The 9,639-nt window shown below is 45.0% G+C and overlaps 2 non-coding genes across 2 annotated transcripts; both read left to right on the plus strand.

The window, feature by feature from the left end:
• Positions 1-797: 797 nt before the first annotated feature.
• Positions 798-869, plus strand: Trnaa-ugc. Its single transcript has one exon. It is a non-coding gene; the product is annotated as a tRNA-Ala (tRNA).
• Positions 870-9,149: 8,280 nt separating this feature from the next.
• Trnas-aga lies at positions 9,150-9,231 on the plus strand. The gene has a single exon. It is a non-coding gene; the product is annotated as a tRNA-Ser (tRNA).
• The last annotated feature ends 408 nt before the right edge of the window (positions 9,232-9,639 follow it).

The following is a 9,639-nucleotide window of genomic DNA, read 5'->3' on the forward strand; positions in this document are numbered from 1 at the left end:
GGGACCAAATACTGCTGCTTTATGCTTAATCCTGACTGATGTAATGGCGATGATGTCTTCCATGCCCTCCCCGAGTTGTACGACCAGTGCTTACGTGTGCTTACATTCGGCTGGTACGCGTAATCTCAGTGCTCTCCATCACCTCACCTGCGCATCGATCTCTGGGATATTCTGGGTTCATCCCCTCCTGTTGCTTTCCGTTTTTGGCTCTCCATCGAACCATGCAACTGCACCGAACACCGACCGAATATCTCTCCACAGACCAAGGCCTCATCGATGCCCCAGGGAATGGGCTGGTTGTATGGCAAGCGAAACGGCCGAAGCTGGAACACAAATAACAACACCAAACCTACACTGAGAGGAAGCAGCAAAAACGGGGGGGGAGGGCGACGGCCCGGGGAGAAAATGTGTTAAAAGATCAACAACATCTGCGAGGGTCAGTCTGGTTGGCGACGAACGACTTTACCTCTAACCGTTTTCCAGCTCGCTTCTCCCACCCCTTACCGAAGTACGTCACTGCCATCCGCCCAAGCTACCGCGCGCATTATCGTGCTCATTTTGTGCCTCATTTTTGCTTTTGTTGCTGGAACAGGAAGCACATACAGCGCACTTCGTTTGACGCACTTGAACCGTGGAGTTATTTGCAAAATAATAATAAAAACACTTCTTTGAGGTGAGCGAGTACGAGAGAGGGAGAGAGAGAGAAAAAGATCGCTCAATAAGTGAGAATGAGATCGTTGCCTTCCCCGCGCACTAGAGCTCACCCGTACGCTATTAAGCCGCCTTCTCACATCGACGGGGATATAGCTCAGTGGTAGAGCGTTCGCTTTGCATGTGAAAGGCCCCGGGTTCGATCCCCGGTATCTCCAGCGAGAAGCTCTTCTTTTTTTCACATGCTCTACCCACACACACTATGCCATCGAGAACTTCATCCAGTTGGCTCCTCCAGGAGAGGGTATCAAAAACGGGACACAGTTGCGTCACCACAACAGGTCAAGGGAAGAGGAATCGTACGCGACAACACCTGCGTGTGCAACGAGAACTCTGTGAGGACACTCACTTCACACAGGAGATCCGGTTTATTACCCTCGTCGCTGTGTGGCAACACTGGGATCTGGAAGTTCAGCCCCGATCGATGTGTGTAGGAGGAGGTGTTGCTATCCTTTGCTTCCTCTCCCTTGCGTTTTTTTGATTAATGATCGTCCAATCCCGGGCAGAAGCTGGAACCTCTTTCGTCGTCTTAGTCGCCGCTGTGGCCGTTGTCGGTTCTTGACCAAACCGGCAACCGGTTGGGATTCGCGAAGAAGTTATAAACGCAATTAAGTCACACGGGCCGATGGAGAGTCACCGCCACCTCCCTCCCTTATCCTCCTCCACCGCCCGGAGCTTGTCTTCGCCTTGTCCTCGCGACTCCATAAACAAGGGCGACTGTGTACTGCCTGCCCGCTGACTCGGTTCGGTTTACAGCCTGTTTCTGTGCATTCTCATCGAAACGGTTGAATGAACTTCAGCGACCCGACCCGACAAGGAGGGAATAAAAACCACGTAATGTTGAATGGGAGAGTTATATTGGGCAGGGGGTGTTTTTTGTGTGTAGTTGTGTGTTAAATTTTGTTAAGGTCATTTTTCGTCCCGGCAGCGATTGAGTCCAAAAAGTCAAGTTTATAGCAAATGATTAATTATGTGATTATGTTTCCGGTAGGTGGACCCCGCTAGTTTAAATGTCTCTCTTTCTGTTCAGAGAACCGTACCGTAGAGCTAACAATTTTAGTGGCAAAAATGGCTTCCCTAAACCGTCACAAACCTTCACACAGCTCCATATGGGACGAATGCCGCTAGCTGATGGTTGCCCTGCCGGCCAGCAAGAGCCAACAAACCGTGCCAGAGCTCGCGCCTACACACACGCAAAAGGTGAACGAGAGCGCATGGAAAGGGAACTTGACGAGCGGCAGACGAAAGAACCCAACCGACGACAAATAAGACGACAGGAGCAAGCCACCGCCGCCGCCGACGGGTACTGGCCCAGAAAGTTTGAACAGCAGGTCCGGATGGTCGTTGCCACCTGAAGGGTGTTTCTTTTTGCTTCTACTATCTCTCGTTATTGTGCTCGCTCCGCGATGGCTTGTGGAAGTGAAAAAAGATACCTTCTTCCCGAGTGAGCGGAAATCAAACAAAACTTCCCCAAAAAAAAAAAAGGTACAAAAGCACCTACAACAGTTGTGCAGGGATACGGTGGTGCTCAACAAATGAATCAAATAAACAGACACACAGCCACACAAACACAAACACCCGCACAGTATATGTTTCACTCGTTTCAAGATACAGTCCACGTAGCACGTGGAGTACACCATATGCTGGCTAAGGGTTTATTTCACGCTGGAGAAGGAACTTGATAGGCGTGCAACAGGAAGAAGAGCGGACGTGTATGCCTGCCACCAAGTATTATTGCTATTAACTTATTTTGGTTATGGTTTTTTGAGGGTTTCTTTTGACACATTGACACATACAGATGTCTGACTGACGAATTTGAAAGAAGTTTAATGTACGTAAAGAATTGTTCTCATACTGTTTTGTTATGCTTTTATAATCGGTTACACTTGTGAACTCGTTTCACTATTTATCGAAAGACGTGGAATGTATAACGTGTTCCTTTTGCCCGAAAAAATTAGATCAGAATCTGAGTTCAAGTCGCTATTAGGTTCCTATTTGTACTTAACAATAGTTCATTGTTGGTTGGAGTATGGGAAACTATCGTTTGTGAAATTAAACAGGATAATTGTAAAAAGTAATAGGGCAAAATGAGCAAACCCGCTTTGTACAGGCAAGACTTCATTCCTTCAGACTTCAGTTGATGCATTCCACTTAAAATTTGGTGTTTTATGCATAACTTTGACCATTCTCAAGTATAAAGAAATACATGAAGCAAAGATAATTAAGTATAGAATGTTAGACTGCAGTAGAATTTCGAATGATTTTATTCCACATGCATAGCATGTCTTGCTACTCATGAAACTACATTATGATCTCAAAGGTGATGGTTTTTTTGCTACAATTTTGCTAAAATATAACAGCTAAAGTATGATGACCTTCTGTTCAACCAAAGTAAGCGGGACCAAATACTGCTGCTTGAGAACCACAACCAAATGCTCTGAAAGGTTATCTATCGAAAAAATCAATCTAGCTTGATAAGTGGACAAGTTATTGGAAAAAAGAGTACGAATATGTTGATTGTATTTGCTGCTCCCTTAATTGTATACAGGTGTCCCCCGAGATACGACTGTATTTGGGACCGAAAAAATGTCCCAAAACAAGGCGTAAGTCGAAAAAGTCGTATGTCGAATATCTATGAATATAAAGTTTATAACCGAAGTTGAATAGTTGGAATTTATAATATCGTGTATTTTATTTAAAATAATGTTCGATAATGTAATAATTATATTTTTTAAACCGTACACAATATAGATATTCAAGATAGGGCAGTTGTGGAATCTTTGGAAATGTGTGTATAACGGTTATCAGCGCAGATATTCCAAAAAATACATTAATTTCTTGTAGATGACAACTTTTAACTGTCAAAATCAAAATCGTCGTATCTGCGAATCGTCGTAACTCGAGGAGGTCGTAACTCGGGGGACGGACGCCTGTACACAGATGCTGCGCCACTATTCCCTCTTTATGAAACTGTCGAAGTGCTGATATGCTCATATGTACAGTGCATATCTATCTTCCTTCTTCTATTTGGCGTAACCGTCCTACGCGGACATGCCAGGCCTATTTTTATTATTCAGGCTTTCGAGACTTAATTCCTTACCACGTACCAGCCGGATAAATAAAGTCAATCCTTGCTACGGGGAGACGGTCCTCCATTCTAGATTTGAACCCATGACGGGCATGCTAATAAGTCGTACGAGTTGACGACTGTACCACGGGATCGCGTCAACAAAATACAGTGTAGTGCATATATCAACTATAATTGATTTTGTAGATATAGTGATGGTTAGTCTAACTTAAACACACGGAAAATACGGAAAAATGTAGCACACCCAAACATAGTCAATCGATAGCCATGCGGAGTCAAAAGTTGGCAAAGAATCAAGACCGAATGGTATTTAACATTTACACCGTGCCACCTTCCATAATCCAGCATCAATTCCAGCGATCTCAATTAAATCCAAACCATCGCCAACCACCATCATATCTCCCCTTTCCCATGCGTGTGAAAATACGTGAGCAGAAGCGGCATTAGCCGAGCGCTAGACAGCGGCAAAATAAGTGGTTTTTAGTACACGTAATAGCACAATGCACCCACCACCCCCTTCCAACCAGCCCATCCTTAGCAGCATGTGACTGTGTGCGTGCCTGTGTTTGATGCCGTGCTGACAATCATGCTCGTTTCCGTCTCACCATAAATTTGCATCCCGTCTAATGTGCCCGCGGACGACGCGTCCAGAATTGCATTTTGCATCGTGTTTGTATGGGTGTGTGTATGTGTGTGTGTGTGTGTGTGTGTGTGTGTGTGTGTGTGTGTGTGCATACGGCACACTAACGAATGGTGCTCCCAGTGTCCCGCATATATCCTTACGAGCGGCGTTACGGTACCAGCACCAGGCGAGGTCCTTTGTTCCGCAAAAGCGAACCACACCACACTCGGCAGGATAGATTTTCGATTCGCAGTAGGCCGGTTGCGTAAGCGAGAGCGAGAGAGAGAGAGAGATACCCTCGATTGTACGATGTTGTTTGCACTTCCTTTATCCCGATGGTGCTCCGAAATGGCCTGCCAGCCAGCCAGCCAGTGGAAAATGTTCATCTTTTCCCGGCTTTCCGACCCACGATCAAAATCTCCTGTGCCACCTCCACTCATCCTTGCGCCCGTTCCGGTTTCTACAAAACAGCTAAATATTCGTATCGAACACGTTTTCACAGCACCCGCTCTACGCGCCTACTACAACGTCCCAAGAGAGAGAGAGAGAGATAGTGAACGAAACGAAGCGAACGAGCGAGCAGCAGCAAAATGGAGAGACGCGGAGCGGTAAAGTCCGAGTTGCGTGTGATATTTCATCCGACAACGGTTTGAAGTTGGCTAGATTTTGCAGTCGCTTCACGTTCACTCCGCCCCGCTTGGGCACCCGCCTGTTTCTACGTCCCCCCAGCCCCCACACGGTCCCCTCGCTGCACACAGTGATTCTCTCTGGAAACCTTTGAACTTCCTCTTCCTTTCGAGCGCCTGTAAGCAACTTTATGCAAACGACACAAGCCAAAAAGGAACAAAAACAACACGTACAGGTAAAATGAAGTATATGTCACTTTGAAAATGGCAGTACATAGTAGGAGAAATCTTCTCGTGAACACTTTTCTAGCACAATATTCAAAGTCATTAAAGTTTAAGTAGTTTCAGTTGTCGATGATTGAACGAGTGGAAAAGTGTACAACAATCTGGAACTAGTTTCTTGACAAAGATGCTCCTGCTCGTCAATATCAAATCAAACACCATCATTGATCAATCTCATCTCAGAGCTTTGCTTTGCTCTCCCACTGTCCCCCTCTCTCGCTCTCTCTCTCTCCCTCTTTATCGCTCCTTTTCATCCCTTATTTTCTTCGTTCCTCTTCCCATTTTCAGGACCACCACCGGACCCCCCCCCCCCTTCTCACTCAACCGCTTTGGCAGCTTTTCGACGCCGAAATTGTCATAAAAATTGCTCAACGGAGCCAACATTAAACGGTGTGTTGTAGGCGTTGTTTTTTTTTGTTTTTGGTTTTTTGGTTCTTTTCTGTACACTTCTCTTTCCTCGTTTGTGTTGGTGGGAAGGAACTTTGCGTTTCAATGTTGCCTTGAGATGGAATGTTTTTTGTTTGTGTCCTGTTCCTTTCTCTTCCTTTTTGTTCTGCTTTACCAAATACAGTGGTGCAGTCGGTGGTTGTTAATCTTTCGTAAAGGTTGCGGGGTGATGTTTTATGCGAAGAAGAATGATCTTTAACAGTGAGGACGCTGGGTGTACGAAAAAGACAATCAATTATACGAGTTTTAAATGGCCAATTAAATATTGGATCAAGACAATCGAGATCTGCTAGACGTCACGCGGTGAATTTTATTAATTGCAACAAATATTGCTTATAAATTATAATACAAAAGCCGCGTGTTTTAACTAATTTTTTGTGCCACAAACTCTTAACACGAAAAACACGCATACTAAAGAAATGGCAATTGTCACTTGCGCAAAGTACCGGAACTATGGGAGAATTGTTATTGAACGCACCCCAACCCAACTCCTCTAATTTGCGCGCCTGTCGGTGCATCATAATCCGACAAAACGCGCCAAAGCGAAATAATACCAATTAAATAATCAATTCAAATCGCCTAATGGGCAATACACACACATACAAACACATGCTGGTACGTCTGGGATTGATGCGGAGTGGTGCGCCATCGAAGACACCGGAAGATGCCGGTGGAAGCAGGCAAAACGGCTCAGTTTCGGAAGAACATAAAAGCCAAATCAACCGTTGAGCAGCAGCAGCAGTAGAAGGGGTGAAGGGTGATACAAATAATTATCCCCCTTCGACGAGGAAAACTAAATAAGAGAGCGCATCATAGCCAAGGCAAGCTCCTCCACCGGAAAGTGGGTAGATCTCCACACGCTTGTTCCCGCTCACACATATACGCGAGCGTGGTCGTTCTGAGGCGGTGTTGGTTGGTTCGTTGTTTCGGAAGGAAGTCGTCTCACCGCGGTGAGCAAAAAGGATGAATGAGCAACAGTGAGCGCGGTGTGTATGTTTTTTTCCACTTCACAGAAACACAAAGAAGGGCACGTTTCGAATCAAATTTACGATTTAGTTTGGGGTTACTTTCGTTTTTTTTTTTTGCAGTATCGCGTTACTGAAATGATTAATAAAGTGGCAAAGCTTATTCAAATGATGGTTTAATGCTTATTGTTTATATTTAGTAAAAGTCTATTGCAATGAACCCAATCGCATGTTGATCTATTCAAATGATCACTTGTCAAAATGTCATAAAACTGCTTTCAACTATTACGATTACTTTAATTAAAAACAAGCACATGCTGAAGCACTTATAACCTATGACCTTTATCAATAATGAACCCATTGGATTATTATTTTGTCCATAAACTATCACGCATCCCTGGCTTTGATCCCGTGTCTCTCAGTATCAAACGGCCCATCAGCAGTGTCGGATGGAAACGTGTTCCGATTTCGGGGAACCGATTTGCTAAATCATATTCCCTTACTCCGTAAAACACATACACACACACACGCAAAGCGACACACATGTACGACACGACACATGAGGCAAAAGTGCCGAATTGTCTTCTGTTCGGCCAACCATGAGCGAGAGACCCAGGCGGACCCCCCGTAGCCCGTTTGCATTAATTTATCAATTCTAAGCGCTAAAGTGTAAACTTATGGGCCTGAAAAAAAAAGAAACGCTCCCAACATCCCCCAACAGCAGCAGTACCCAACCAGATTGATCCAAAAAAGGCCTCTCTCACACACACATTGTGCTCTCTCTCTCTCTCTATTTATCAGTCTCTTGCGCTCTCGCTCGCTTGCTTCTATCGTCTTTTGCTGTGCTGTGGAAAAAGCGGGGAAGCCTGTGGCATTCGGATGACCGTAACGTAATCACTTCCAATTTTACTGCTCCATCCCCTCGCCTGCTGTTCCCTCCCCTTCTGTCCATGCCAATCCGACAAACTCTCTTTTTGCCATTCGGCAAAAGAGAAGTTTTCACTACACCGCAGCGCGCACACACCACCGTGTTTTGTTCCCTTCTATTCTCGGGACGGCGGTGTGTCCGTCTTCTCCCGCTGGCTTTCCCTTCCACCCAACATGTCATCACAATTCGAGCACTCGAAACACACACACACACACACACACACACGGTGGATATGCGGGCGGGCGGGCAGGCGCGAACGGAACAACGCCAAACATGTTCCTTCCCCTTCTTGTGCTGGCGCGGTTGGTTGTGTGAGCAGCGGGGCGGCGTTCTCGACGACCGAGGTGGAAGTGGTTCCATGCTTTTCATCTCTCACTTACTCCACGTGGTTTTGGGTAAAATCGAAGCGAAGTTTTCTTCGCAATCGGAAGAGAGGAATCGATGCCGGCTGATCCCGGTTGGGAAGGTTCAAAACCGTACGAGACGCTTTTTAGCCAAACGGCTAACCGGCCGGGTAGGTAGGTTCAGGGCACAGCGGCTACACCATCCGGGAGCCGATGCGTGTACACATACACACACACACACCGGCCCGTGTGTGTTCCTCTGCTTGTGAACCTTCCTTTATCATGAACCTCAATTTATGCTTTCCCGTTTTGCCCTCCTCCATTGCACATTAAAAAGGTGGAAGGTATGGCAAACGGACAAAGCACCAAAGGGAAGAAGTGGTTGCAATTTGTACAATTTTTCGAATAGTTTCATAAATGTCTAGGAAAGTGTCAGACAAACAGCATCTAATATGCTCTTCAATGTTTTTTTTTCTCTGTAAGGTTGAAATATTGTAGGAACCTGTTGAGAATCAACCGGGAAATGTATGTCGTTCTATAATGAATGGAAATAATATGATGTAATTAAACAATTCAAAAAGTAGTACGATAACTCCCAATCGATTCCCAATCGAGCGCAAAAATCGGGTCTTCGAGCTATTTCTCTTAAACTGGCGCCCTCAAACTTTCTTTAACTGCACCAGTTTAAGAAACTTTTAGAGCAAGTCCTTTAAAATCGATTGTGATGTGGCTTTTTGGTTGGTTTCTTCTATGTTCTTTGGAAAAAACCTTCCCAATTCTTATCATTGATCGTGCAGTCATTTCATACCAATAAAACACCGTATTTTCACAAAATTTCGCCGCCCGAAACGTGACTTCTTTGCTCGCCAGATATAAAAGCAAATGAATGTAAAAAACAAATGGACGGCCATCACCATCCGATAGAAGAAGATCACAAACACGCACACAGTTTATCACACACAAATCTACAAGTGCTGCTGTTTCGAGAAGCATTCGAGCAGATCATGATTAAAAATTTGGAACTAATGGCAATTGGGTTTGAATCAAACAATGAAATAGCTAAAAGAACGAGATTGAACAGTTTCCTTGGCTCTCAAATAACAGCGGAATCGTCTCATTTTCCTTCCCATCGCCAAGCAGTCGTGGCCGAGCGGTTAAGGCGTCTGACTAGAAATCAGATTCCCTCTGGGAGCGTAGGTTCGAATCCTACCGACTGCGAAAAATGATGTCCGAGGAAAAGAGAAAAATGTAGTATCTCTTCTTTTTCTCTATTACTCTCAATTAATAAATAAACCAAATGAACTGGAGAGATTTTTATCTGCAAACAAAACAAAAGCCTTTATTTATTGTGCAGAGGAAAAGAATCAATCAAACAAACCAAAATCCTTTCCTGATACGTGTGCAACCACCTCACGACGCTTACACCTACAAAAAAGGAAAACGTTTACACAACACCACGCGTTGTCACATTCGCGTGCCACCCAACAACGACACTACTATGCACGATGACAGTCATCTCACGGTCGGTCGGGGTGGAAAAATAGGAAAAATCAACAGCGCAGCTCGCCGCAGCCTTCAGAAAAGAGCCTCTATCTAAATTTCTCTCTTTCCCTCTCTCTCTCTCTC

Source organism: Anopheles arabiensis, chromosome 2 (genome assembly GCF_016920715.1).
Source record: "Anopheles arabiensis isolate DONGOLA chromosome 2, AaraD3, whole genome shotgun sequence".
NCBI classification, from domain to species: Eukaryota; Metazoa; Arthropoda; class Insecta; order Diptera; family Culicidae; genus Anopheles; species Anopheles arabiensis.